We start from the raw sequence: 27164 nt of genomic DNA on the forward strand, positions 1-27164 counted from the left end.
CTAGCCCGGAACAGAAACCTGTCACCAGCCCTACTCCTTACCCTACGCCGTACCCTACTCCTGGCCCGTACGCCGGCACTGACCCGTGCGTCAGCACGTAGCCTGACCCTCCCACGTTTTCATACACTCACCTGTGCCCTAAGCCTTGCCGTTCCCTAACCCTAACCCTAGCCCGGAACGGAAACCCGCAACCAGCCCTAGGCCATACCCTTCGCCGTACCCTACTCCTGGCCCGTACGCCGGCACTGACTCGTGCGTCAGCACGTAGCCTGGCCCTCCCACGTTTCTGTACCCTCACCTGTGCCCTAAGCCTTGCCGTTCCCTAACCCTAACTCTAGCCCAGAACGGAAACCCGCCACCAGCCCTACGCCTTACCCTACACCGTTGCCTACTCCTGGCCCGTACGCCGGCACTGACCCGTGCGTCAGCACGTAGCCTGGCCCTCCCACGTTTCAGTACCCTCACCTGTGCCCTAAGCCTTGCCGTTCCCTAACCCTAACCCTAGCCTGGAACGGAAACCCGCCACCAGCCGTACGCCTTACCCTACGCCGTTGCCTACTCCTGGCCCGTACGGCGACACTGACCCGTGCGTCAGCACGTAGCCTGGCCCTCTCACTTTTCTGTACCCTCACCTGTGCCTTAAGCCTTGCCGTTCCCTAACCCTAACCCTAGCCCTGAACGGAAACCCGCCACCAGCCCTACGCCTTACCCTATGCCGTTGCCTACTCCTGGCCCACACACCGGCACTGACCCGTGCGTCAGCACGTAGTCTGGCCCGCCCACGTTTCCGTACCCTCACCTGTGCCCTAAGCCTTGCCGTTCGCTAACCCTAACGCTAGCCCAGAACCTAAACCCGCCAGCAGCCCTACGCCTTACCCTACGCCGTACCCTACTCCTGGCAAATACGCCGGCACTGACCCATGCGTCAGCACATAGCCTGGCCCTCCCAAGTTTCCGTACCCTCACCTGTGCCCTAAGCCTTGCCGAACCCTAACCCTAACCCTAGCCCGGAACAGAAACCCGCCACCAGCCTTACGCCTTACCCTACGCTATACCCTACTCCTGGCCCGTACGCCGGCACTGACCCGTGCGTCAGCACGTAGCCTGGCACTCCCACGTTTCCGTACCCTCACCTGTGCCCTAAGCCTTGCCGTTCCCTAACCCTAACCCTAGCCCGGAACGGAAACCCGCCACCAGCCCTAGTCCTTACCCTACACCGTACCCTACTCCTGGCCCGTACGCCGGCACTGACCCTTGCGTCAGCACGTAGCCTGGCCCTCCGACGTTTCCGTACCCTCACCTGTGCCCTAAGCCTTGCCGTTCCCTAACCCTAACCCTGGCCCGGAACCGAAACCCGCCACCAGCACAACACCTTACCCTACGCCATACCCTACTCCTGCCCCGTACGCTGGCATTGACCCGTGCGTCAGCACGTAGCTTGGCGCTCCCACGTTTCCGTACCCTCACCTGTGCCCTAAGCCTTGCCGTTCCCTAACCTTAACGCTACCCCGGAACGGAAACCCGCCAACAGCCCTACGCCTTACCCTACGCCGTTGCCTACTCCTGGCCCGTACGCCGGCACTGACACATGCGTCAGCACGTAGCCTGGCCCTCCCACGTTTCGGTACCCTCACCTGTGCCCTAAGCCTTGCCGTTCCCTAACCCTAACCCTAGCCCAGAATGGAAACCAGCCACCAGCCCAACGCCTTACCCTACGCCGTACCCTACTCCTGGCCCATACGCCGGCACTGACCCGTGCGTCAGCACATAGCCTGGCCCTCCCACGTTTCCGTACCCTCACCTGTGCCCTAAGCCTTGCCGTTCCCTAACCCTAACCCTAGCGCAGAACGGAAACCCGCAAGCAGCCCTACGCCTTACCCTACGCCGTACCCTACTCCTGGCCCGTACGCCGGCACTGACCCATGCGTCAGCACGTAGCCTGGCCCTCCCACGTTTCCGTACCCTCACCTGTTCCCTAAGCCTTGCCGTGCCCTAACCCTAACCCTAGCCCGGAACAGAAACCCGCCACCAGCCCTACACCTTTCCCTACACTGTACCCTACTCCTGGCCCGTACACCGGCACTGACCCGTGCGTCAGCACGTAGCCTGGCACTCCCACGTTTCCGTACCCTCACCTGTGCCCTAAGCCTTGCCGTGCCCTAACCCTAACCCTAGCCCAGAACGGAAACCCGCCACCAGCCCTAAGCCTTACCCTACGCCGTACCCTACTCCTGGCCCGTACTCCGGCACTGACCCTTGCGTTAGCACGTAGAATGGCCCTCCCACGTTTCCGTACCCTCACCTGTGCCCTAAGCCTTGCCGTTCCCTAACCCTTACACTTGCCCGGAACGGAAACCCGCCACCAGCCCTACGCCTTACCCTACGCCGTACCCTACTCCTGGCCCGTACACCGGCACTGACCCGTGCGTCAGCACATAGCCTGGCCCTCCCACGTTTCCGTATCCTCACCTGTGCCATAAGCCTTGCCGTTCCCTAACCCGAACCCTAGCCCTGAATGGAAATCCGCCACCAGCCCTACGCCTTACCCTATGCCGTTGCCTACTCCTGGCCCGTACGCGGGCACTGACACATGCGTCAGCACGTAGCCTGGCCCTCCCACGTTTCCGTACCCTCACCTGTGCCCTAAGCCTTGCCGTTCCCTAACCCTAACCCTAGCGCAGAACGGAAACCCGCCAGCAGCCCTACGCCTTACCCTATGCCGTTGCCTACTCCTGGCCCGTACGCCGGCACTGACACGTGTGTCAGCACGTAGCCAACCCCCCCCACGTCTCCGTACCCTCACCTGTGCCCTAAGCCTTGCCGTTCCCTAACCCTAACCCTAGCCCGGAACGAAAACCCGCCAACAGCCCTACGCCTTACCCTACGCCATTGCCTATTGCTGGCCAGTACGCCGGCACTGGCCCGTGCGTCAGCACGTAGCCTGGCCCTCTCACTTTTCTGTACCCTCACCTGTGCCCTAAGCCTTGCCGTTCCCTAACCTTAACCCTACCCCGGAATGGAAACCCGCCACCAGCCCTACGCCTTACCCTACGCCGTTGCCTACTCCTGGCCCGTACGCCGGCACTGACCCGTGCGTCAGCACGTAGCCTGGCCCTCCCACGTTTCCGTACCCTCACCTGTGCCCTAAGCCTTGCCGTGCCCTAACCCTAACCCTAGCCCGGAACAGAAACCCGCCACCAGCCCTACACCTTTCCCTACGCTGTACCCTACTCCTGGCCCGTACGCCGGCACTGACCCGTGCGTCAGCACGTAGCCTGGCCCTCCCACGTTTCCGTACCCACACCTGTGCCCTAAGCCTTGCCGTTCCCTAACCCTAACCCTAGCCCAGAACGGAAAACCGCCAGCAGCGCTACGCCTTTCCCTACGCCGTACCCTACTCCTGGCCCGTACGCCGGCACTGACCCATGCGTCAGAACGTAGCCTGGCGCTCCCACGTTTCCAGACCCTCACCTGTTCCCTAATCCTTGCCGTTCCCTAACCCTAACCCTAGCCCGGAACAGAAATCCGCCACCAGCCCTACGCCTTACACTACGCCGTACCCTACTCCTGGCCCGTACGCCGACACTGACACATGCGTCAGCACGTAGCCTGGCCCTCCCACGTTTCCGTATCCTCACCTGTGCCGTAAGCCTTGCCGTTCCCTAACCCGAACCCTAGCCCTGAATGGAAATCCGCCACCAGCCCTACGCCTTACCCTATGCCGTTGCCTACTCCTGGCCAGTACGCCGGCACTGACCCGTGCGTCAGCACGTAGCCTGGCCCTCTCACTTTTCTGTACCCTCACCTGTGCCTTAAGCCTTGCCGTTCCCTAACCCTAACCCTAGCCCTGAACGGAAACCCGCCACCAGCCCTACGCCTTACCCTATGCTGTTGCCTACTCCTGGCCCACACGCCGGCACTGACCCGTGCGTCAGCACGTAGTCTGGCCCGCCCACGTTTCCGTACCCTCACCTGTGCCCTAAGCCTTGCCGTTCGCTAACCCTAACGCTAGCCCAGAACCTAAACCCGCCAGCAGCTCTACGCCTTACCCTACGCCGTACCCTACTCCTGGCAAATACGCCGGCACTGACCCATGCGTCAGCACGTAGCCTGGCCCTCCCAAGTTTCCGTACCCTCACCTGTGCCCTAAGCCTTGCCGAACCCTAACCCTAACCCTAGCCCGGAACAGAAACGCGCCACCAGCCCTACGCCTTACCCTACGCTATACCCTACTCCTGGCCCGTACGCCGGCACTGACCCGTGCGTCAGCACGTAGCCTGGCACTCCCACGTTTCCGTACCCTCACCTGTGCCCTAAGCCTTGCCGTTCCCTAACCCTAACCCTAGGCCGGAACGGAAACGCGCCACCAGCCCTAGTCCTTACCCTACACCGTACCCTACTCCTGGCCCGTACGCCGGCACTGACCCTTGCGTCAGCACGTAGCCTGGCCCTCCGACGTTTCCGTACCCTCACCTGTGCCCTAAGCCTTGCCGTTCCCTAACCCTAACCCTGGCCCGGAACCGAAACCCGCCACCAGCCCAACACCTTACCCTACGCCGTACCCTACTCCTGGCCCGTACGCTGGCATTGACCCGTGCGTCAGCACGTAGCTTGACCCTCCCACGTTTCCGTACCCTCACCTGTGCCCTAAGCCTTGCCGTTCCCTAACCTTAACCCTACCCCGGAACGGAAACCCGCCACCAGCCCTACGCCTTACCCTACGCCGTTGCCTACTCCTGGCCCGTACGCCGGCACTGACACATGCGTCAGCACGTAGCCTGGCCCTCCCACGTTTCGGTACCCTCACCTGTGCCCTAAGCCTTGCCGTTCCCTAACCCTAACCCTAGCCCAGAATGGAAACCAGCCACCAGCCCAATGCCTTACCCTACGCCGTACCCTACTCCTGGCCCATACGCCGGCACTGACCCGTGCATCAGCACATAGCCTGGCCCTCCCACGTTTCCGTACCCTCACCTGTGCCCTAAGCCTTGCCGTTCCCTAACCCTAACCCTAGCGCAGAACGGAAACCCGCCAGCAGCCCTACGCCTTACCCTACGCCGTACCCTACTCCTGGCCCGTACGCCGGGACTGACCCATGCGTCAGCACGTAGCCTGGCCCTCCCACGTTTCCGTACCCTCACCTGTTCCCTAAGCCTTGCCGTGCCCTAACCCTAACCCTAGCCCGGAACAGAAACCCGCCACCAGCCCTAAGCCTTACCCTACGCTGTACCCTACTCCTGGCCCGTACTCCGGCACTGACCCTTGCGTCAGCACGTAGAATGGCCCTCCCACGTTTCCGTACCCTCACCTGTGCCCTAAGCCTTGCCGTTCCCTAACCCTAACCCTTGCCCGGAACGGAAACCCGCCACCAGCCCTACGCCTTACCCTACGCCGTACCCTACTCCTGGCCCGTACACCGGCACTGACCCGTGCGTCAGCACGTAGCCTGGCCCTCCAACGTTTCCGTACCCTCAACTGTGCCCTAAGCCTTGCCGTTCCCTAACCTTAAACCTACCCCGGAACGGAAACTCGCCACCAGCCCTACGCCTTACCCTACGCCGTTGCCTACTCCTGGCCCGTACGCCGGCACTGAACCGTGCGTCAGCATGTAGCCTGGCCCTCCCACGTTTCCGTACCCTCACCTGTGTCCTAAGCCTTGCCGTTCCCTAACCCTAACCCTAACCCTGAACAGAAACCCGCCACCAGCCCTACGCCTTACCCTACGCCGTTGCCTACTCCTGGCCCGTACGCCGGCACTGACCCGTGCGTCAACACGTAGCCTGGCCCTCCCACGTTTCCGTACCCTCACCTGTGCCCTAAGCCTTGCCGTTCCCTAACCTTAACCCTACCCCGGAACGGAAACCCGCCACCAGCCCTACGCCTTACCCTACGCCGTTGCCTACTCCTGGCCCGTACGCCGGCACTGACACATGCGTCAGCACGTAGCCTGGCCCTCCCACGTTTCGGTACCCTCACCTGTGCCCTAAGCCTTGCCGTTCCCTAACCCTAACCCTAGCCCAGAATGGAAACCAGCCACCAGCCCAATGCCTTACCCTACGCCGTACCCTACTCCTGGCCCATACGCCGGCACTGACCCGTGCGTCAGCACATAGCCTGGCCCTCCCACGTTTCCGTACCCTCACCTGTGCCCTAAGCCTTGCCGTTCCCTAACCCTAACCCTAGCGCAGAACGGAAACCCGCCAGCAGCCCTACGCCTTACCCTACGCCGTACCCTACTCCTGGCCCGTACGCCGGCACTGACCCATGCGTCAGCACGTAGCCTGGCCCTCCCACGTTTCCGTACCCTCACCTGTTCCCTAAGCCTTGCCGTGCCCTAACCCTAACCCTAGCCTGGAACAGAAACCCGCCACCAGCCCTACACCTTTCCCTACGCTGTACCCTACTCCTGGCCCGTACGCCGGCACTGACCCGTGCGTCAGCACGTAGCCTGGCACTCCCACGTTTCCGTACCCTCACCTGTGCCCTAAGCCTTGCCGTGCCCTAACCCTAACCCTAGCCCTGAACGGAAACCCGCCACCAGCCCTACGCCTTACCCTATGCCGTTGCCTACTCCTGGCCCGTACGCCGGCACTGACACGTGTGTCAGCACATAGCCTGGCCCTCCCACGTTTCCGTACCCTCACCTGTGCCCTAAGCCTTGCCGTTCCCTAACCCTAACCCTAGCCCAGAACGGAAACCCGCCAGCAGCGCTACGCCTTACCCTACGCCGTACCCTACTCCTGGCCCGTACGCCGGAACTGACCCATGCGTCAGAACGTAGCCTGGCGCTCCCACGTTTCCAGACCCTCACCTGTTCCCTAATCCTTGCCGTTCCCTAACCCTAACCCTAGCCCGGAACAGAAATCCGCCACCAGCCCTACGCCTTACACTACGCCGTACCCTACTTCTGGCCCGTACGCCGACACTGACACATGCGTCAGCACGTAGCCTGGCCCTCCCACGTTTCCGTATCCTCACCTGTGCCGTAAGCCTTGCCGTTCCCTAACCCGAACCCTAGCCCTGAATGGAAATCCGCCACCAGCCCTACGCCTTACCCTATGCCGTTGCCTACTCCTGGCCCGTACGCGGGCACTGACACATGCATCAGCACGTAGCCTGGCCCTCCCACGTTTCCGTACCCTCACCTGTGCCCTAAGCCTTGCCGTTCCCTAACCCTAACCCTAGCGCAGAACGGAAACCCGCCAGCAGCCCTACGCCTTACCCTATGCCGTTGCCTACTCCTGGCCCGTACGCCGGCACTGACACGTGTGTCAGCACGTAGCCAACCCCCCCCCACGTTTCCGTACCCTCACCTGTGCCCTAAGCCTTGCCGTTCCCTAACCCTAACCCTAGCCCGGAACGAAAACCCGCCAACAGCCCTACGCCTTACCCTACGCCGTTGCCTACTCCTGGCCCGTACGCCGGCACTGACCCGTGCGTCAGCACGTAGCCTGGCCCTCTCACTTTTCTGTACCCTCACCTGTGCCCTAAGCCTTGCCGTTCCCTAACCTTAACCCTACCCCGGAACGGAAACCCGCCTCCAGCCCTACGCCTTACCCTACGCCGTTGCCTACTCCTGGCCCATACGCCGGCACTGACCCGTGCGTCAGCACGTAGCCTGGCCCTCCCACGTTTCCGTACCCTCACCTGTGCCCTAAGCCTTGCCGTTCCCTAACCCTAACCCTAGCGCAGAACGGAAACCCGCCAGCAGCCCTACGCCTTACCCTACGCCGTACCCTACTCCTGGCCCGTACGCCGGCACTGACCCATGCGTCAGCACGTAGCCTGGCCCTCCCACGTTTCCGTACCCTCACCTGTTCCCTAAGCCTTGCCGTGCCCTAACCCTAACCCTAGCCCGGAACAAAAATCCGCCACCAGCCCTACGCCTTACCCTACGCCGTACCCTACTCCTGGCCCGTACGCTGGCATTGACCCGTGCGTCAGCACGTAGCTTGACCCTCCCACGTTTCCGTACCCTCACCTGTGCCCTAAGGCTTGCCGTTCCCTAACCTTAACCCTACCCCGGAACGGAAACCCGCCACCAGCCCTACGCCTTACCCTACGCCGTTGCCTACTCCTGGCCCGTACGCCGGCACTGACACATGCGTCAGCACGTAGCCTGGCCCTCCCACGTTTCGGTACCCTCACCTGTGCCCTAAGCCTTGCCGTTCCCTAACCCTAACCCTAGCCCAGAATGGAAACCAGCCACCAGCCCAATGCCTTACCCTACGCCGTACCATACTCCTGGCCCATACGCCGGCACTGACCCGTGCGTCAGCACATAGCCTGGCCCTCCCACGTTTCCGTACCCTCACCTGTGCCCTAAGCCTTGCCGTTCCCTAACCCTAACCCTAGCGCAGAACGGAAACCCGCCAGCAGCCCTACGCCTTACCCTACGCCGTACCCTACTCCTGGCCCGTACGCCGGCACTGACCCATGCGTCAGCACGTAGCCTGGCCCTCCCACGTTTCCGTACCCTCACCTGTGCCCTAAGCCTTGCCGTTCCCTAACCCTAACCCTTGCCCGGAACGGAAACCCGCCACCAGTCCTACGCCTTACCCTACGCCGTACCCTACTCCTGGCCCGTACACCGGCACTGACCCGTGCGTCAGCACGTAGCCTGGCCCTCCAACGTTTCCGTACCCTCAACTGTGCCCTAAGCCTTGCCGTTCCCTAACCCTAACCCTAGCCCGGAACGGAAACCCGCCACCAGCCGTACGCCTTACCCTACGCCGTTGCCTACTCCTGGCCCATACGGCGGCACTGACCCGTGCGTCAGCACTTAGCCTGGCCCTCTCACTTTTCTGTACCCTCACCTGTGCCTTAAGCCTTGCCGTTCCCTAACCCTAACCCTAGCCCTGAACGGAAACCCGCCACCAGCCCTACGCCTTACCCTATGCCGTTGCCTACTCCTGGCCCGTACGCCGGCACTGACACGTGTGTCAGCACATAGCCTGGCCCTCCCACGTTTCCGTACCCTCACCTGTGCCCTAAGCCTTGCCGTTCCCTAACCCTAACCCTAGCCCAGAACGGAAACCCGCCAGCAGCGCTACGCCTTACCCTACGCCGTACCCTACTCCTGGCCCGTACACCGGCACTGACCCATGCGTCAAAACGTAGCCTGGCGCTCCCACGTTTCCGGACCCTCACCTGTTCCCTAATCCTTGCCGTTCCCTAACCCTAACCCTAGCCCAGAACAGAAACCCGTCACCAGCCCTACGCCTTACCCTACGCCGTACCCTACTCCTCGCCCGTACGCCGGCACTGACCCGTGCGTCAGCACGTAGCCTGGCCCTCCCACGTTTCGGTACCCTCACCTGTGCCCTAAGCCTTGCCGTTCCCTAACCCTAACCCTAGCCCAGAATGGAAACCAGCCACCAGCCCAATGCCTTACCCTACGCCGTACCATACTCCTGGCCCATACGCCGGCACTGACCCGTGCGTCAGCACATAGCCTGGACCTCCCAAGTTTCCGTACCCTCACCTGTGCCCTAAGCCTTGCCATTCCCTAACCCTAACCCTAGCGCAGAACGGAAACCCGCCAGCAGCCCTACGCCTTACCCTATGCCGTACCCTACTCCTGGCCCGTACGCCGGCACTGACCCATGCGTCAGCACGTAGCCTGGCCCTCCCACGTTTCTGTACCCTCACCTGTTTCCTAAGCCTTGCCGTGCCCTAACCCTAACCCTAGCCCGGAACAGAAACCCGCCACCAGCCCTACACCTTTCCCTACGCTGTACCCTACTCCTGGCCCGTACGCCGGCACTGACCCGTGCGTCAGCACGTAGCCTGGCACTCCCACGTTTCCGTACCCTCACCTGTGCCCTAAGCCTTGCCGTGCCCTAACCCTAACCCTAGCCCAGAACGGAAACCCGCCACCAGCCCTAAGCCTTACCCTACGCCGTACCCTACTCCTGGCCCGTACTCCGGCACTGACCCTTGCGTCAGCACGTAGAATGGCCCTCCCACGTTTCCGTACCCTCACCTGTGCCCTAAGCCTTGCCGTTCCCTAACCCTAACCCTTGCCCGGAACGGAAACCCGCCACCAGCCCTACGCCTTACCCTACGCCGTACCCTACTCCTGGCCCGTACACCGGCACTGACCCGTGCGTCAGCACGTAGCCTGGCCCTCCAACGTTTCCGTACCCTCAACTGTGCCCTAAGCCTTGCCGTTCCCTAACCTTAAACCTACCCCGGAACGGAAACTCGCCACCAGCCCTACGCCTTACCCTACGCCGTTGCCTACTCCTGGCCCGTACGCCGGCACTGACCCATGCGTCAGCATGTAGCCTGGCCCTCCCACGTTTCCGTACCCTCACCTGTGTCCTAAGCCTTGCCGTTCCCTAACCCTAACCCTAGCCCTGAACGGAAACCCGCCACCAGCCCTACGCCTTACCCTACGCCGTTGCCTACTCCTGGCCCGTACGCCGGCACTGACCCGTGCGTCAGCACGTAGCCTGGCCCTCCCACGTTTCCGTACCCTCACCTGTGCCCTAAGCCTTGCCGTTCCCTAACCCTAACCCTAGCCCGGAACGGAAAACCGCCAGCAGCGCTACGCCTTTCCCTACGCCGTACCCTACTCCTGACCCGTACGCCGGCACTGACCCATGCGTCAGAACGTAGCCTGGCGCTCCCACGTTTCCAGACCCTCACCTGTTCCCTAATCCTTGCCGTTCCCTAACCCTAACACTAGCCCGGAACAGAAATCCGCCACCAGCCCTATGCCTTACACTACGCTGTACCCTACTCCTGGCCCGTACGCCGACACTGACACATGCGTCAGCACGTAGCTTGGCCCTCCCACGTTTCCGTATCCTCACCTGTGCCGTAAGCCTTGCCGTTCCCTAACCCGAACCCTAGCCCTGAATGGAAATCCGCCACCAGCCCTACGCCTTACCCTATGCCGTTGCCTACTCCTGGCCCGTACGCCGGCACTGACCCATGCGTCAGCACGTAGCCTGGCCCTCCCACGTTTCTGTACCCTCACCTGTGCCCTAAGCCTTTCCGTTCCAACCCTAAACCTAGCCTGGAACAGAAACCCGCCACCAGCCCTACACCTTACCCTACGCCGTACCCACCTCCTGGCCCGTATGCCGGCACTGACCCATGCGTCAGCACGTAGCCTGGCCCTCCCACGTTTCCGTACCCTCACCTCTGCCCTAAGACTTCCCGTCCCGTAACCCTAACCCTAGCCCGGAACGGAAAACCGCCACCAGCCCTACGCCTTACCCTACGCCGTACCCTACTCCTGGCCCGTACGCCGGCACTGACCCGTGCGTCAGCACGTATCTTGGCCCTCCCACGTTTCCGTACCCTCACCTGTGCCCTAAGCCTTGCCGTTCCCTAACCCTAACCCTAGCCCGGAACGGAAACCTACCACCAACCCTACACCTTACCCTACGCCGTACCCTAATCCTAACCCGTGCATCAGCATGTACCCTGACACTAACACGTTTCTGTACCCTCACCTGTGCCCTAAACCTTACCGTTCCCTAACCCTAACCCTAGCCCAGAATAGAAATCTACCACCAACCCTACACCTTACCCTACGCCGTACCCTAATCCTAATCCGTTCGCTGACACTGACCCGTGCGTCAGCAAGTACCCTGACCCTAACACGTTTCCGTACGCTCACCTGTGCCCTAAACCTTGCCGTTCCCTAAACCTAACACTAGGCTGGAATGGAAACCTACCACCAACCCTACACCTTACCCTACGCCGTACCCTAATCCTAACACGTGCGTCAGCATGTACCCTGACCCTAACACGTTTCTGTACCCTCACCTGTGCTGTAAACCTTGCCGTTCCCTAACCCTAACCCTAGCCCAGAATGGAAACCTACCACCAACACTACACCTTACCCTACGCCGTACCCTAATCCTTCTCCATACGCTGACACTGACCGGTGGGTCAGCACGTACCCTGAGCCTAACACTTTTCCCTACCCTCACCTGTGCCCTAAACCTTGCAGTTCCCTAACCCTAACGCTAGCCTGGAACGGAAACCTACCACCAACCCTACACCTTACACGTTTCCGTACCCTCACCTCTGTCCTAAACCTTGCCGTTCCCTAACCCTAAACCTAGCGCGGAATGGAAACCTGCCACAACTCCTACACCTTACCCTATACCGTACCTAAATCCTAGTCCGTACGGTTACACTGACACGTGCGTCAGCACGTATCCTGACCCTAACACGTTTCCGTACACTCACCTGTGCCCTAAACCTTGCCGTTCCCTAACCCTAACCCTAGCCCAGAATGGAAACCTACCACCAACACTACACCTTACCCTACGCCGTACCCTAATCCTTCTCCATACGCTGACACTGACCGGTGGGTCAGCACGTACCCTGAGCCTAACACTTTTCCCTACCCTCACCTGTGCCCTAAACCTTGCAGTTCCCTAACCCTAACACTAGCCTGGAACGGAAACCTACCACCAACCCTACACCTTACCCTACGCCGTACCCTAATCCTAATCTGTACGCTGACAATGACCCGTGCGTCAGCACATACCCTGACCCTAACACGTTTCTGTATGCTCACCTGTGCCCTAAACCTTGCCATTCCCTAAACCTAACACTAGGCTGGAACGGAAACCTACCACCAACCCTACACCTTACCCTACGCCGTACCCTAATCCTAAACCGTGCGTCAGCATGTACCCTGACCCTAACACGTTTCTGTACCCTCACCTGTGCTGTAAACCTTGCCGTTCCCTAACCCTAACCCTAGCCCAGAATGGAAACCTACCACCAACACTACACCTTACCCTACGCCGTACCCTAATCCTTCTCCATACGCTGACACTGACCGGTGGGTCAGCACGTACCCTGAGCCTAACACTTTTCCCTACCCTCACCTGTGCCCTAAACCTTGCAGTTCCCTAACCGTAACACTAGCCTGGAACGGAAACCTACCACCAACCCTACACCTTACCCTATGCCGTAACCTAATCCTAATCCGTACGCTTACACTGACCCGTGCGTCAGCAATTACCCTGACCCTAACACGTTTCCGTATGCTCACCTGTGTCCTAAACCTTACGGTTCCCTAAAACTAACCTTAGCGCGGAAAGGAAACCTACCACAAACCCTACACCTTACCCTACGCCGTACCCTAATCCTAACACGTGCGTCAGCATGTACCCTGACCCTAACACGTTTCTGTACCCTCACCTGTGCCGTAAACCTTGCCATTCCCTAAGCCTAACCCTAGCCCAGAATGGAAACCTACCAGAAACCCTACACCTTACCCTACGCCGTACCCTAATCCTTCTCCATACGCTGACACTGACCGGTGCGTCAGCACGTACCCTGAGCCTAACACTTTTCCCTACCCTCACCTGTGCCCTAAACCTTGCAGTTCCCTAGCCATAACCCTAGCCAGGAACGGAAACCTACCACCATCCCTACACCTTACCCTACGCCGTACCTTAATCCTAATCTGTACGCTGACAAAGACCCATGCGTCAGCACACACCCTGACCCTAACACGTTTCCGTACCCTCACCTGTGCCCTAAACCTTGCCGTTCCCTAAGCCTAAACCTAGGCTGGAACGGAAAACTACCACCAACCCTACACCTTACCCTACACCGTACCCTAATCCTAACATGTGCGTCAGCATGTACCCTGACCCTAACACATTTCCGTACTCTCACCTGTGCCCTAAGCCTTGCCGTTCCCTAACCCTAACCCTAGCCCGGAACGGAAACCCGCCACCAGCCCTACGCCTTACCCTACGCCGTTGCCCACTACTGGCCCGTACGCCGGCACTGACCAGTGCGTCAGCACGTAGCCTGGCCCTCCCACGTTTCCGTACCCTCACCTGTACCCTAAGCCTTGCCGTGCCCTAACCCTAACCCTAGCCCGGAACGGAAACCCGCCACCAGCCCTACGCATTACCCTACGCCATACCCTACTCCTGGCCGGTACGCCGGCACTAACCCGTGCGTCAGCACGTAGCCTGGCCCTCCCAAGTTTCCCTATCCTCACCTGTGCCCTAAGCCTTGCCGTTCCCTAACCCTAACCCTAGCCCGGAACGAAAACCCGCCACCAGCCCTACGCCTTACCCTGCACCGTACCCTACTCCTGGTCTGTACGCCGGCACTGACCCATGCGTCAGCACGTAGCCTGGCCCTCCCACGTTTCCGTACCCTCACCTGTGCCCTAAGCCTTGCCGATCCCTAGCCATAACCCTAGCCCGGAACGGAAACCCGCCACCAGCCCTACGCCTTACCCAACGCCGTTGCCTACTCCTGGCCCGTACACCGGCACTGACCAGTGCGTCAGCACGTAGCCTGGCCCTCCCAAGTTTCCGTACCCTCACCAGTGCCCTAAGCCTTGCCGTTCCCTAACCCTAACCCTAGCCCGGAACGGAAACCCTTCACCAGCCCTACGCCTTACCATGCACCGTACCCTACTCCTGGTCCATACGCCGGCACTGACACGTGCGTCAGCACGTAGCCTGGCCCTCCCACGTTTCCGTGCCCTCACCTGTGCCCTAAGCCTTGCCGTTCCCTAGCCATAACCCTAGCCCGGAACGGAAACCCACCACCAGCCCTACGCCTTACCCAACGCCGTTGCCTACTCCTGGCCTGTACGCCGGCACTGACCCGTGCGTCAGCACGTAGCCTGGCCCTCCCACGTTTCCATACCCTCACCTGTGCCCTAAGCCTTGCCGTGCCCTATCCCTAACCCTAGCCCGGAACGGAAACCCGCCACCAGCCCTACGCCTTACCCGAAGCCGTTGCCTACTCCTGGCCCGTACGCCGGCACTGAACCGTGCGTCAGCACGTAGCCAGGCCCCCCCCACGTTTCCGTACCCTCACTTGTGCCCTAAGCCTTGCCGAACCCTAACCCTAACCCTAGCCCGGAACGGAAACCCACCACCAGCCCTAAGCCTTACACTACGCCGTACCCTACTCCTGGCCCGTACGCCGGCACTGACCCGTGCGTCAGCATGTAGCCTGGCCCTCCCACGTTTCCGTAGCCTCACCTGTGCCCTAAGCCTTGCCATTCCCTAACCCTAACCCTAGCCCGGAACAGAAACCCGCCTCCAGCCCTACGCCTTACCCTACGCCGTTGCCTACTCCTGGCCCGTACGCCGGCACTGACCCGTGCGTCAGCACGTAGCCTGGCCCTCCCACGTTTCCGTACCCTCACCTGTGCCCTAAGCCTTGCCGTTCCCTAACCCTAACCCTAGCGCAGAACGGAAACCCGCCAGCAGCCCTACGCCTTACCCTACGCCGTACCCTACTCCTGGCCCGTACGCCGGCACTGACCCATGCGTCAGCACGTAGCCTGGCCCTCCCACGTTTCCGTACCCTCACCTGTTCCCTAAGCCTTGCCGTGCCCTAACCCTTACCCTAGCCCGGAACAAAAATCCGCCACCAGCCCTACGCCTTACCCTACGCCGTACCCTACTCCTGGCCCGTACGCTGGCATTGACCCGTGCGTCAGCACGTAGCTTGACCCTCCCACGTTTCCGTACCCTCACCTGTGCCCTAAGGCTTGCCGTTCCCTAACCTTAACCCTACCCCGGAACGGAAACCCGCCACCAGCCCTACGCCTTACCCTACGCCGTTGCCTACTCCTGGCCCGTACGCCGGCACTGACACATGCGTCAGCACGTAGCCTGGCCCTCCCACGTTTCGGTACCCTCACCTGTGCCCTAAGCCTTGCCGTTCCCTAACCCTAACCCTAGCCCAGAATGGAAACCAGCCACCAGCCCAATGCCTTACCCTACGCCGTACCCTACTCCTGGCCCATACGCCGGCACTGACCCGTGCGTCAGCACATAGCCTGGCCCTCCCACGTTTCCGTACCCTCACCTGTGCCCTAAGCCTTGCCGTTCCCTAACCCTAACCCTAGCGCAGAACGGAAACCCGCCAGCAGCCCTACGCCTTACCCTACGCCGTACCCTACTCCTGGCCCGTACGCCGGCACTGACCCATGCGTCAGCACGTAGCCTGGCCCTCCCACGTTTCCGTACCCTCACCTGTTCCCTAAGCCTTGCCGTGCCCTAACCCTAACCCTAGCCTGGAACAGAAACCCACCACCAGCCCTACACCTTTCCCTACGCTGTACCCTACTCCTGGCCCGTACGCCGGCACTGACCCGTGCGTCAGCACGTAGCCTGGCACTCCCACGTTTCCGTACCCTCAACTGTGCCCTAAGCCTTGCCGTGCCCTAACCCTAACCCTAGCCCAGAACGGAAACCCGCCACCAGCCCTAAGCCTTACCCTACGCCGTACCCTACTCCTGGCCCGTACTCCGGCACTGACCCTTGCGTCAGCACGTAGAATGGCCCTCCCACGTTTCCGTACCCTCACCTGTGCCCTAAGCCTTGCCGTTCCCTAACCCTAACCCTTGCCCGGAACGGAAACCCGCCACCAGCCCTACGCCTTACCCTACGCCGTACCCTACTCCTGGCCCGTACGCCGGCACTGACCCATGCGTCAGCACGTAGCCTGGCCCTCCCACGTTTCTGTACCCTTACCTGTGCCCTAAGCCTTTCCGTTCCAACCCTAAACCTAGCCTGGAACAGAAACCCGCCACCAGCCCTACACCTTACCCTACGCCGTACCCACCTCCTGGCCCGTATGCCGGCACTGACCCATGCGTCAGCACGTAGCCTGGCCCTCCCACGTTTCCGTACCCTCACCTCTGCCCTAAGACTTCCCGTCCCGTAACCCTAACCCTAGCCCGGAACGGAAAACCGCCACCAGCCCTACGCCTTACCCTACGCCGTACCCTACTCCTGGCCCGTACGCCGGCACTGACCCGTGCGTCAGCACGTATCTTGGCCCTCCCACGTTTCTGTACCCTCACCTGTGCCCTAAGCCTTGCCGTTCCCTAACCCTAACCCTAGCCCGGAACGGAAACCTACCACCAACCCTACACCTTACCCTACGCCGTACCCTAATCCTAACCCGTGCATCAGCATGTACCCTGACACTAACACGTTTCTGTACCCTCACCTGTGCCCTAAACCTTACCGTTCCCTAACCCTAACCCTAGCCCAGAATAGAAATCTACCACCAACCCTACACCTTACCCTACGCCGTACCCTAATCCTAATCCGTTCGCTGACACTGACCCGTGCGTCAGCAAGTACCCTGACCCTAACACGTTTCCGTACGCTCACCTGTTCCCTAAACCTTGCCGTTCCCTAAACCTAACACTAGGCTGGAATGGAAACCTACCACCAACCCTACACCTTACCCTACGCCGTACCCTAATCCTAACACGTGCGTCAGCATGTACCCTGACCCTAACACGTTTCTGTACCCTCACCTGTGCTGTAAACCTTGCCGTTCCCTAACCCTAACCCTAGCCCAGAATGGAAACCTACCACCAACACTACACCTTACCCTACGCCGTACCCTAATCCTTCTCCATACGCTGACACTGACCGGTGGGTCAGCACGTACCCTGAGCCTAACACTTTTCCCTACCCTCACCTGTGCCCTAAACCTTGCAGTTCCCTAACCCTAACGCTAGCCTGGAACGGAAACCTACCACCAACCCTACACCTTACACGTTTCCGTACCCTCACCTCTGTCCTAAACCTTGCCGTTCCCTAACCCTAAACCTAGCGCGGAATGGAAACCTGCCACAACTCCTACACCTTACCCTATGCCGTACCTAAATCCTAGTCCGTACGGTTACACTGACACGTGCGTCAGCACGTATCCTGACCCTAACACGTTTCCGTACACTCACCTGTGCCCTAAACCTTGCCGTTCCCTAACCCTAACCCTAGCCCAGAATGGAAACCTACCACCAACACTACACCTTACCCTACGCCGTACCCTAATCCTTCTCCATACGCTGACACTGACCGGTGGGTCAGCACGTACCCTGAGCCTAACACTTTTCCCTACCCTCACCTGTGCCCTAAACCTTGCAGTTCCCTAACCCTAACACTAGCCTGGAACGGAAACCTACCACCAACCCTACACCTTACCCTACGCCGTACCCTAATCCTAATCTGTACGCTGACAATGACCCGTGCGTCAGCACATACCCTGACCCTAACACGTTTCTGTATGCTCACCTGTGCCCTAAACCTTGCCATTCCCTAAACCTAACACTAGGCTGGAACGGAAACCTACCACCAACCCTACACCTTACCCTACGCCGTACCCTAATCCTAAACCGTGCGTCAGCATGTACCCTGACCCTAACACGTTTCTGTACCCTCACCTGTGCTGTAAACCTTGCCGTTCCCTAACCCTAACCCTAGCCCAGAATGGAAACCTACCACCAACACTACACCTTACCCTACGCCGTACCCTAATCCTTCTCCATACGCTGACACTGACCGGTGGGTCAGCACGTACCCTGAGCCTAACACTTTTCCCTACCCTCACCTGTGCCCTAAACCTTGCAGTTCCCTAACCCTAACACTAGCCTGGAACGGAAACCTACCACCAACCCTACACCTTACCCTATGCCGTAACCTAATCCTAATCCGTACGCTTACACTGACCCGTGCGTCAGCAATTACCCTGACCCTAACACGTTTCCGTATGCTCACCTGTGTCCTAAACCTTACGGTTCCCTAAAACTAACCTTAGCGCGGAAAGGAAACCTACCACAAACCCTACACCTTACCCTACGCCGTACCCTAATCCTAACACGTGCGTCAGCATGTACCCTGACCCTAACACGTTTCTGTACCCTCACCTGTGCCGTAAACCTTGCCATTCCCTAAGCCTAACCCTAGCCCAGAATGGAAACCTACCAGAAACCCTACACCTTACCCTACGCCGTACCCTAATCCTTCTCCATACGCTGACACTGACCGGTGCGTCAGCACGTACCCTGAGCCTAACACTTTTCCCTACCCTCACCTGTGCCCTAAACCTTGCAGTTCCCTAGCCATAACCCTAGCCAGGAACGGAAACCTACCACCATCCCTACACCTTACCCTACGCCGTACCTTAATCCTAATCTGTACGCTGACAAAGACCCATGCGTCAGCACACACCCTGACCCTAACACGTTTCCGTACCCTCACCTGTGCCCTAAACCTTGCCGTTCCCTAAGCCTAAACCTAGGCTGGAACGGAAAACTACCACCAACCCTACACCTTACCCTACACCGTACCCTAATCCTAACATGTGCGTCAGCATGTACCCTGACCCTAACACATTTCCGTACTCTCACCTGTGCCCTAAGCCTTGCCGTTCCCTAACCCTAACCCTAGCCCGGAACGGAAACCCGCCACCAGCCCTACGCCTTACCCTACGCCGTTGCCCACTACTGGCCCGTACGCCGGCACTGACCAGTGCGTCAGCACGTAGCCTGGCCCTCCCACGTTTCCGTACCCTCACCTGTACCCTAAGCCTTGCCGTGCCCTAACCCTAACCCTAGCCCGGAACGGAAACCCGCCACGAGCCCTACGCATTACCCTACGCCATACCCTACTCCTGGCCGGTACGCCGGCACTAACCCGTGCGTCAGCACGTAGCCTGGCCCTCCCAAGTTTCCCTATCCTCACCTGTGCCCTAAGCCTTGCCGTTCCCTAACCCTAACCCTAGCCCGGAACGAAAACCCGCCACCAGCCCTACGCCTTACCCTGCACCGTACCCTACTCCTGGTCTGTACGCCGGCACTGACCCATGCGTCAGCACGTAGCCTGGCCCTCCCACGTTTCCGTACCCTCACCTGTGCCCTAAGCCTTGCCGATCCCTAGCCATAACCCTAGCCCGGAACGGAAACCCGCCACCAGCCCTACGCCTTACCCAACGCCGTTGCCTACTCCTGGCCCGTACACCGGCACTGACCAGTGCGTCAGCACGTAGCCTGGCCCTCCCAAGTTTCCGTACCCTCACCAGTGCCCTAAGCCTTGCCGTTCCCTAACCCTAACCCTAGCCCGGAACGGAAACCCTTCACCAGCCCTACGCCTTACCATGCACCGTACCCTACTCCTGGTCCATACGCCGGCACTGACACGTGCGTCAGCACGTAGCCTGGCCCTCCCACGTTTCCGTGCCCTCACCTGTGCCCTAAGCCTTGCCGTTCCCTAGCCATAACCCTAGCCCGGAACGGAAACCCACCACCAGCCCTACGCCTTACCCAACGCCGTTGCCTACTCCTGGCCTGTACGCCGGCACTGACCCGTGCGTCAGCACGTAGCCTGGCCCTCCCACGTTTCCATACCCTCACCTGTGCCCTAAGCCTTGCCGTGCCCTATCCCTAACCCTAGCCCGGAACGGAAACCCGCCACCAGCCCTACGCCTTACCCGAAGCCGTTGCCTACTCCTGGCCCGTACGCCGGCACTGAACCGTGCGTCAGCACGTAGCCAGGCCCCCCCCCACGTTTCCGTACCTTCACTTGTGCCCTAAGCCTTGCCGAACCCTAACCCTAACCCTAGCCCGGAACGGAAACCCACCACCAGCCCTAAGCCTTACCCTACGCCGTACCCTACTCCTGGCCCGTACGCCGGCACTGACCCGTGCGTCAACATGTAGCCTGGCCCTCCCACGTTTCCGTAGCCTCACCTGTGCCCTAAGCCTTGCCATTCCCTAACCCTAACCCTAGCCCGGAACAGAAACCCGCCACCAGCCCTACGCCTTACCCTACGCCGTTGCCTACTCCTGGCCCGTACGCCATCACTAAACATGCCTCAGCACGGAGCCTGGCCCTCCCACTTTTTTGTACCCTCACCTGTGCCCTAAGCCTTGCCGTTCCCTAACCCTAACCCTAGCCCGGAATGGAAACCCGCCACCAGCCTTGCGCCTTACCCTATGCCGTTGCCTAGTCCTGGCCCGTACGCCGGCACTGACCCGTGCGTCAGCACGTAGCCAAGCCCTCCCACGTTTCCGTACCCTCACCTGTGCCATAAGCCTTGCCTTTCCCTAACCCTAACCCTAGCCCGGAACGGAAACCCGCCACCAGCCCTACGCCTTACGCTACGCCGTACCGTACTCCTGGCCCGTACGCTGGCACTGACCCGTGCGTTAGCACGTAGCCTGGCCCTCCCACGTTTCCATATCCTCACCTGTGCCCTAAGACTTGCCGTTCCCTAACCCTAACCCTAGCCCGGAACGGAAACCCGCCACCAGCCCTACGCCTTACCCTACGCCGTTGCCTACTCCTAGCCCGTACGTCGGCACTGACCCTTGCGTCAGCACCTAGCCTGGCCCTCCCACGTTTCCGTACCCTCACCTGTGCCCTAAGCCTTGCCGTTCCCTTACCCTAACCCTACCCCGGAACGGAAAACCGCCACGAGCCCTACGCCTTACCCTACGCCGTACCCTATTCCTGGCCCGTACGCCGGCACTGACCCGTGCGTCAGCACGTAGCCTGGCCCTCTCACGTTTCCGTACCCTCACCTGTGCCCGAAGGCTTGCCGTTCCATAACCCTAACCCTAGCCCGGAACAAAAACCCGCCACCAGCCCTACGCCTTAACCTACACCTAGCCCTACTCCTGGCCCGTACGCCGGCACTGACCCGTGCGTCAGCACGTAGCCTGGCACTCCCACGTTTCCGTACCCTCACCTGTGCCCGAAGCCTTGCCGTTCCATAACCCTAACCCTAGCCCGGAACAAAAACCCACCACCAGCCCTACGCCTTACCCTACGCCGTACCCTACTCCTGGCCTGTAGGCCGGCACTGACCCATGCGTCAGCACGTAGCCTGGCCCTCCCACGTTTCCGTACCCTCACCTGTGCCCTAAGCCTTGCCGATCCCTAACCCTAACCCTAGCCAGGAACGGAAAACCACCACCGGCCCTAAACCTTACCCTACGCCGTACCCTACTCCTGGCCCGTACGCCGGCACTGACCCGTGCGTCAGCGCGTAGCCTGGCCCTCCCAAGTTTCCGTACACTCACCTGTGCCCTAAGCCTTGCCGTTCCCTAACCCTAACCCTAGCCCTGAACGGAAACCCGCCACCAGCCCTACGCCTTACCCTACGCCGTTGCCTACTCCTGGCCCGTACGCAGTCACTGACCCGTGCCTCAGCACGTAGCCTGGCCCTCCCACTTTTTTGTACTCTCACCTGTGCCCTACGCCTTGCCGTTCCCTAACCCTAACCCTAGCCCGGAATGGAAACCCGCCACCAGCCTTATGCCTTACCCTACGCCGTTGCCTAGTCCTGGCCCGTATGCCGGCACTGACCCGTGTGTCAGCACGTAGCCTGGCCCTCCAACGTTTCCGTACCCTCACGTGTGCCGTAAGCCTTGCCTTTCCCTAACCCTAACCCTAGCCCGGAACGAAAACCCGCCACCAGCCCTACGCCTTACGCTACGCCATAACCTACTCCTGGCACTTACGCCGGCACTAACCCGTGCGTCAGCACGTAGCCTGGCCCTAGCACGTTTCCGTACCCTCACCTGTGCCCTAGGCCTTGCCGTGCCCAAACCCTAACCCTAGCCCGGAACGGAAAACCGCCACCAGCCCTACGCCTTACCCTGCGCCGTTGCCTACTCCCGGCCCGTACGCTGGCACTGACCCGTGCGTCAGCACGTAGCCTGTCCCTCCCACGTTTCCGTACCCTCAACTGTGCCCTAAGCCTTGCCGTTCCCTAACCCTAACCATAGCCCGGAACAGAAAACCACCAGCAGCCCTACGCATTACCCTACGCCGTTGCCTACTCCTGGCCCGTACGTCGGCACTGACCCGTGCGTCAGCACGTAGCCTGGCCCTCCCACGTTTCCGTACCCTCACCTGTGCCCTAAGCCTTGCCGTTCCCTAACCCTAACCCTACCACGGAACGGAAAACCCCCACGAGCCCTACACCTTGCCCTACGCCGTACCCTATTCCTGGCCCGTACGCCGGCACTGACCCGTGCGTCAGCACGTAGCCTGGCCCTCTCACGTTTCCGTACCCTCACCTGTGCCCTAAGCCTTGCCATTCCCTAACCCTAACCCTAGCCCAGAACGGATACCCGCCACCAGCCCTACGCCTTACCCTACGCTGTTGCCTACTCCTGGCCGATACGCCGGCACTGAACCGTGCGTCAGCACGTAGCCTGGCCCTCCCACGTTTCCGTACCCTCACCTGTGCCCTAAGCCTTGCCGTTCCCTAACCCTAACCCTAGCCCGGAACAGAAACCCGCCACCATCCCTACGCCTTACCCTACACCTTACCCTACTCCAGGCCTTTACGCCGGCTCTGACCCGTGCGTCAGCACGTAGCCTGGCACTCCCACGTTTCCGTACCCTCACCTGTGCCCTAAGCCTTGCCGTTCCCTAACCCTAACCCTAGCCCGGAACAGAAACCCGCCACCAGCCCTACGCCTTACCCTACGCCGTACCCTACGCCTGGCCTGTAGGCCGGAACTGACCCGTGCGTCAGCACGTAGCCTGGCCCTCCCACGTTTCCGTACTCTCACCTGTGCCCTAAGCCTTGCCGATCCCTAACCCTAACCCTAGCCCGGAACAGAAAACCAACACCGGCCCTAAGCCTTACCCTATGCCGTTCCCTAATACTGGCCCGTACGCCGGCACTGACACGTGCGTCAGCACGTAGCCTGGCCCTCCCACGTTTCCGTACCCTCACCTGTGCCCTAAGCCTTGCCGTTCCCTAACCCTAACCCTAGCCCGGAACGGTAAACCGCCACCAGCCCTATGCCTTACCCTATGCCGAACCCTACTCCTGGCCCGTACGCTGGCACTGACCCATGCGTCAGCACGTAGCCTGGCCCTCCCACGTTTCCATATCCTCACCTGTGCCCTAAGCCTTGCCGTTCCCTAACCCTAACCCTAGCCCGGAACGGAAACCCGCCACCAGCCCTACGCCTTACCCTACGCTGTTGCCTACTCCTGGCCCTTACGCCGGCACTGAATCGTGCGTCAGCACGTAGCCTGGCCCTCCCACGTTTCCGTACCCTCACCTGTGCCCTAAGCCTTGCCGTTCCCTAACCCTAACCCTAGCCCGGAACAGAAACCCGCCACCATCCCTACGCCTTACCCTACACCTTACCCTACTCCTGGCCCGTACGCCGGCACTGACCTGTGCGTCAGCACGTAGCCTGGCACTCCCACGTTTCCGTACCCTCACCTGTGCCCTAAGGCTTGCCGTTCCCTAAACCTAACCCTAGCCCGGAACAGAAATACGCCACCAGCCCTACGCCTTACCCTACGCCGTACCCTACTCCTGGCCGGTACGACGGCACTGACCCGTGTGTCAGCACGTAGCCTGGCCCTCCCACGTTTCCGTACCCTCACCTGTACCCTAAGCCTTGCCGTGCCCTAACCCTAACCCTAGCCCGGAACGGAAACCCGCCACGAGCCCTACGCATTACCCTACGCCATACCCTACTCCTGGCCGGTACGCCGGCACTAACCCGTGCGTCAGCACGTAGCCTGGCCCTCCCAAGTTTCCCTATCCTCACCTGTGCCCTAAGCCTTGCCGTTCCCTAACCCTAACCCTAGCCCGGAACGAAAACCCGCCACCAGCCCTACGCCTTACCCTGCACCGTACCCTACTCCTGGTCTGTACGCCGGCACTGACCCATGCGTCAGCACGTAGCCTGGCCCTCCCACGTTTCCGTACCCTCACCTGTGCCCTAAGCCTTGCCGATCCCTAGCCATAACCCTAGCCCGGAACGGAAACCCGCCACCAGCCCTACGCCTTACCCAACGCCGTTGCCTACTCCTGGCCCGTACACCGGCACTGACCAGTGCGTCAGCACGTAGCCTGGCCCTCCCAAGTTTCCGTACCCTCACCAGTGCCCTAAGCCTTGCCGTTCCCTAACCCTAACCCTAGCCCGGAACGGAAAACCTTCACCAGCCCTACGCCTTACCATGCACCGTACCCTACTCCTGGTCCATACGCCGGCACTGACACGTGCGTCAGCACGTAGCCTGGCCCTCCCACGTTTCCGTGCCCTCACCTGTGCCCTAAGCCTTGCCGTTCCCTAGCCATAACCCTAGCCCGGAACGGAAACCCACCACCAGCCCTACGCCTTACCCAACGCCGTTGCCTACTCCTGGCCTGTACGCCGGCACTGACCCGTGCGTCAGCACGTAGCCTGGCCCTCCCACGTTTCCATACCCTCACCTGTGCCCTAAGCCTTGCCGTGCCCTATCCCTAACCCTAGCCCGGAACGGAAACCCGCCACCAGCCCTACGCCTTACCCGAAGCCGTTGCCTACTCCTGGCCCGTACGCCGGCACTGAACCGTGCGTCAGCACGTAGCCAGGCCCCCCCCCACGTTTCCGTACCTTCACTTGTGCCCTAAGCCTTGCCGAACCCTAACCCTAAACCTAGCCCGGAACGGAAACCCACCACCAGCCCTAAGCCTTACCCTACGCCGTACCCTACTCCTGGCCCGTACGCCGGCACTGACCCGTGCGTCAACATGTAGCCTGGCCCTCCCACGTTTCCGTAGCCTCACCTGTGCCCTAAGCCTTGCCATTCCCTAACCCTAACCCTAGCCCGGAACAGAAACCCGCCACCAGCCCTACGCCTTACCCTACGCCGTTGCCTACTCCTGGCCCGTACGCCATCACTAAACATGCCTCAGCACGGAGCCTGGCCCTCCCACTTTTTTGTACCCTCACCTGTGCCCTAAGCCTTGCCGTTCCCTAACCCTAACCCTAGCCCGGAATGGAAACCCGCCACCAGCCTTGCGCCTTACCCTATGCCGTTGCCTAGTCCTGGCCCGTACGCCGGCACTGACCCGTGCGTCAGCACGTAGCCAAGCCCTCCCACGTTTCCGTACCCTCACCTGTGCCATAAGCCTTGCCTTTCCCTAACCCTAACCCTAGCCCGGAACGGAAACCCGCCACCAGCCCTACGCCTTACGCTACGCCGTACCGTACTCCTGGCCCGTACGCTGGCACTGACCCGTGCGTTAGCACGTAGCCTGGCCCTCCCACGTTTCCATATCCTCACCTGTGCCCTAAGACTTGCCGTTCCCTAACCCTAACCCTAGCCCGGAACGGAAACCCGCCACCAGCCCTACGCCTTACCCTACGCCGTTGCCTACTCCTAGCCCGTACGTCGGCACTGACCCTTGCGTCAGCACCTAGCCTGGCCCTCCCACGTTTCCGTACCCTCACCTGTGCCCTAAGCCTTGCCGTTCCCTTACCCTAACCCTACCCCGGAACGGAAAACCGCCACGAGCCCTACGCCTTACCCTACGCCGTACCCTATTCCTGGCCCGTACGCCGGCACTGACCCGTGCGTCAGCACGTAGCCTGGCCCTCTCACGTTTCCGTACCCTCACCTGTGCCCGAAGGCTTGCCGTTCCATAACCCTAACCCTAGCCCGGAACAAAAACCCGCCACCAGCCCTACGCCTTACCCTACACCTAGCCCTACTCCTGGCCCGTACGCCGGCACTGACCCGTGCGTCAGCACGTAGCCTGGCACTCCCACGTTTCCGTACCCTCACCTGTGCCCGAAGCCTTGCCGTTCCATAACCCTAACCCTAGCCCGGAACAAAAACCCACCACCAGCCCTACGCCTTACCCTACGCCGTACCCTACTCCTGGCCTGTAGGCCGGCACTGACCCATGCGTCAGCACGTAGCCTGGCCCTCCCACGTTTCCGTACCCTCACCTGTGCCCTAAGCCTTGCCGATCCCTAACCCTAACCCTAGCCAGGAACGGAAAACCACCACCGGCCCTAAACCTTACCCTACGCCGTACCCTACACCTGGCCCGTACGCCGGCACTGACCCGTGCATCAGCGCGTAGCCTGGCCCTCCCAAGTTTCCGTACACTCACCTGTGCCCTAAGCCTTGCCGTTCCCTAACCCTAACCCTAGCCCTGAACGGAAACCCGCCACCAGCCCTACGCCTTACCCTACGCCGTTGCCTACTCCTGGCCCGTACGCAGTCACTGACCCGTGCCTCAGCACGTAGCCTGGCCCTCCCACTTTTTTGTACTCTCACCTGTGCCCTACGCCTTGCCGTTCCCTAACCCTAACCCTAGCCAGGAATGGAAACCCGCCACCAGCCTTATGCCTTAGCCTACGCCGTTGCCTAGTCCTGGCCCGTATGCCGGCACTGACCCGTGTGTCAGCACGTAGCCTGGCCCTCCAACGTTTCCGTACCCTCACGTGTGCCGTAAGCCTTGCCTTTCCCTAACCCTAACCCTAGCCCGGAACGAAAACCCGCCACCAGCCCTACGCCTTACGCTACGCCATAACCTACTCCTGGCACTTACGCCGGCACTAACCCGTGCGTCAGCACGTA

The sequence above is a fragment of the Mesoplodon densirostris genome, chromosome 11 (assembly GCF_025265405.1).
Source record: "Mesoplodon densirostris isolate mMesDen1 chromosome 11, mMesDen1 primary haplotype, whole genome shotgun sequence".
Lineage (NCBI taxonomy): Eukaryota > Metazoa > Chordata > Mammalia > Artiodactyla > Ziphiidae > Mesoplodon > Mesoplodon densirostris.